The sequence below is a fragment of the Myotis lucifugus genome, unplaced genomic scaffold, assembly GCF_000147115.1.
Source record: "Myotis lucifugus unplaced genomic scaffold, Myoluc2.0 scaffold_10764, whole genome shotgun sequence".
Lineage (NCBI taxonomy): Eukaryota > Metazoa > Chordata > Mammalia > Chiroptera > Vespertilionidae > Myotis > Myotis lucifugus.
This window is the reverse complement of record NW_005881812.1, coordinates 2,044-5,566: the sequence shown is the minus strand read 5'-3', so window position 1 is coordinate 5,566 and position 3,523 is coordinate 2,044. Positions and strand designations below refer to the sequence as shown.

The 3,523-nt window shown below is 40.7% G+C and overlaps 1 long non-coding RNA gene across 1 annotated transcript; it reads left to right on the top strand.

Annotated features, from left to right (window-relative positions):
• Window positions 1–507: 507 nt before the first annotated feature.
• On the top strand, window positions 508–3,130 carry LOC102425555. The gene is made up of 2 exons (XR_331112.3): window positions 508–650; window positions 2,850–3,130. It is a non-coding gene; the product is annotated as an uncharacterized LOC102425555 (long non-coding RNA).
• Window positions 3,131–3,523: the final 393 nt, after the last annotated feature.

The window sequence follows — 3,523 nt, the reverse complement described above, 5'->3', positions numbered from 1 at the left end:
GGGCACATCCCCAGTAGGGGGTGTGCAGGAGGCAGCTGAGTCGATGTTTCTCTCTCATCGATGTTTCTAACTCTCTATCTCTCTCCCTTCCTCTCTGTAAAAAATCAATAAAAATATATTTAAAAAAAAATGCATGAGAAGAGAAACTGAAGTACATTGTCCAAATGAGGTGCCATATGGTTGGGCAAGAGGATGGGCTCTGGAGTCAGAACTGGGTCCTCAGCTCAGCTCGGCCACCTGCTGGCCGTGTGGTCTTAGGTAGGCACTTGGCTTACCCTTTTCTGAGGCTCATTTTCCTCTTATAAAACAGAACTGGTAACTGCTTTCCAGGGTTAGTGTGTGCATTAGCATGTGGCAGGTACTCAGTTCATGGTAGTTATCATGACCCATGGGGTGAAAACAAGAATTAGGGGTATACTCACAAGAGAAAATGTTTTGTTTTTCTTCTTATTTTGGTTCTTTAACAGTGTAATGGTAGCATATGTTATAATGCCATTAAAAGGGTTCCCCCCAAAAAAGACTGTTTGTAACATTTTTTCTCTTAACAGGAAAAATGCCAGCTGTGGAACAAGGAGCGCGGGCCGCACGACCTCAGCAGGCACTGGGGGGATGTGGCGGTTCTACACGGAAGACTCCCCCGGCCTCAAAGTGTAAGTCTTGGGAGCAGACCTTGTGTTCCTGTCAGGTGTCACAGGCTGATGGGCAGCAGTGTCTCTCCGCCACCAGTGGTGCTGGCTTTGATGAGTTTACAGTACACACAGCTTCGTTTGGGCCAGGTGGACCGGGTTTGGTTTGTCTGTATATCAGCCAATTAGTTTATAGGACCTGGAATGATATCTCTTCATGGATTGCGTGAAAGAAGGGAAAATCTTCATGTAGCTAAGCCAGAGTAAACAATGGAAACAGAACTGGAGGAAAAACTGCTTAATTAGATGAAATTGTTCTTTTTTGGTTGTCCAACACTGAGAAAGAGGAGTAACCCATTGAATATGAGTTGGGTGGTTTTTCAAAGCTTTCCTGGAACCATAAGCTGATATTATTGCAGCTAATAGACGTTTTTGCATTAGGCTGTGTTAACAAAAGTTCTTTGGCCTTCTTACCTTTTGTGGTGGTGAGTAGACCTTGGGGTGAACATAGAGCACTTTCCAAGTTCTTAAGGCCTGAGAGTGCTCATTAGGTGATGGGAAATGGGCACCTGGGGGAGCCCTGTTCCATGCCTTGCTCACCGCACTTTCCAGGGTTTCTGGTACTGTGTGGCAGACCTAATCCCACAGGTGTCTGATCACGTAGGCCCTAGGACACCGCTGCTTACAGCTGCTTCCTGACTCAGCCAGTGGATGAGGAATAGGAACACTGCAGGTTCAGAAGCTCAAGTTTAGAGAGGCAAATTTATGTTCTAGCAAGAGCCGGAACCAGATAATCTAGAATGTTCAATCCTGTGCTCCATATGTCTATCTGGTAGAAAAGAGCCAATCCATATGTCTGTCTGGAAGAAAAGAGACAAAATTAGATTTATTTGGATTAGTTTAACTTGACCAGTAGCTTGGCTTGGATCACAAATTTAAAGACTTGTATGGTAAGGTGAGAATGTATTCAGGAAGTACTTCTTGGGGTTGGGGATATATGAGTTGGCTGTATTCCGACAGCCTTTTGGTCTTTGTTAAAGGTAATTTTTCTGAGTATTTCAGAGAGGAATTTTGAAGCCCCTTGCTCTTTAGGGTATCCAGGAGACTCCTTGAAACCCTTCTTAAGAAGCTTTTCTCCTGTGGGTGATTCTGGCTTGTGCTGGCTCTGGGCTTTCTGCTATTGTGCAGCCAGGCTTGCTTGTTGCTACTGCTTGAGTACTCCCAGGAATTGCTAGAAACTGTTCCTTGAAGTGTTGTAAAGTACAGTCTCATCCCACCAGAAAGATGGTAAAAGGACACAATTGGGAATTCGTATTCACAAATCCACATCTTGGAGCAGTCAAGTAACATCTTAGAGTGTGTTGGCTCTTATAGGATCTTAGAATTTTTTTTTTTTTGAATAATAGTAGCATTTCCGGTGAGCTTATTATAAACTTGTATAATCTATGTGTATTAATTTACTTAATACCTCAGTAACCGTATGAGAGAGGTACTGTGATTGTCCCTACTTTACAGATGAGGAAACAGGCTTGGAGAAGATAGGTAATGGGGCACAGTCACAACTCATAAAGGACGGGGTGGGTTTGCAAACTCTGGCACTTGGACTCTGAGAGCTCCACTCTCAGCTTCGTGCTCTGTGGCTGATGATATGCTAACATTGCTTTAAAATAGGGGCTGTGATTGAGTGCAGTATGGTAACATTCTCTTCCCATGTGTTTTTAAATTTGTTTACTCCTATAATTGTACAAATTTTGGAAGAACAAAATAGTGTAGCAAGGACATTGATCTCTGTGCATTGTTTATTGTTCACTAGTGGACTCTTACTCCACTGCCTTAAACAGTGAAGGTTGTCTAAGTAAATCTTACTTCGAAATAATAGTTTTATAATTGGATCATTTGTACTTAAAAAGTTTGGAGAAGTTTTTATTTTTATTATGGGAAATACCAAATACATGAAATTAGAGAGACTAGTATCTCTAAGACATCAGATCATTTTACTTGTATAATTTTAGTATGTTTTACTAGAAGAGAAGGATTTCTCCTATCTAACTAACCACAATGCTGATGCCACACCTCTCCCCCCATCCCTTCCACTCTCTCTAGAAATCAGTGGAAAAAATATCCTCACTCCTTGGGTGAGGATTAAAAAAAATTAAAAAGAAAAAGAAATATGGTGATGTATTATTACTAAAAGTAAGCATGCCTTTTCTTCTTTCTTTTCAGTGGCCCTGTTCCAGTATTGGTTATGAGTCTTCTGTTCATCGCTTCTGTATTTATGTTGCACATTTGGGGCAAGTACACTCGTTCATAGATTTGGCTACATCCATCTGTCATCTGAAGAAGGAGAAAAAAAATCAATATATCTTGGACCAAAAGCATAGTGATTTTCTGTTCATGAGAAAGAAATTTTCTGTAAGCTTACTGTTTTACAGGGAACTTAACGAGAATTGATTTTAAGGATCAATTTTTTTTCTATGGCTAATAAACTTTTTAATTCATTTATACCAAGTCTGATCCTTTAATCTCTCTGCCTTTCAATTACAAGTAAATATGTAGAAAACACGTCTTTTGGAGCTTGTTTTCTTTGTGGGATTGACAGGTCCTTACATGACCATGTAGTTCAAATCCAAGGTCCTGTAATTGGCCTTGGCTTGTTTTCTTCTAGGTATTTCTGTCCTGGTGATTGTCATTTTGGGCGTTCCATGGTTTTTAAGGAGTGTGCCTATGACTGCCTCAGGCAGATCTATATTCAAAGGCAGCTGGTACCCAGGGGAATAGTCAGAAATCAGAAATGTGTGCTTATTCTTTTCTTTGTCTCTAAAACCTATGAATTAAGAACTCTCTCCCAGTTTTATATTCTGTGAGTATAGATCAGGAGTTTCCATCTATTTATCACT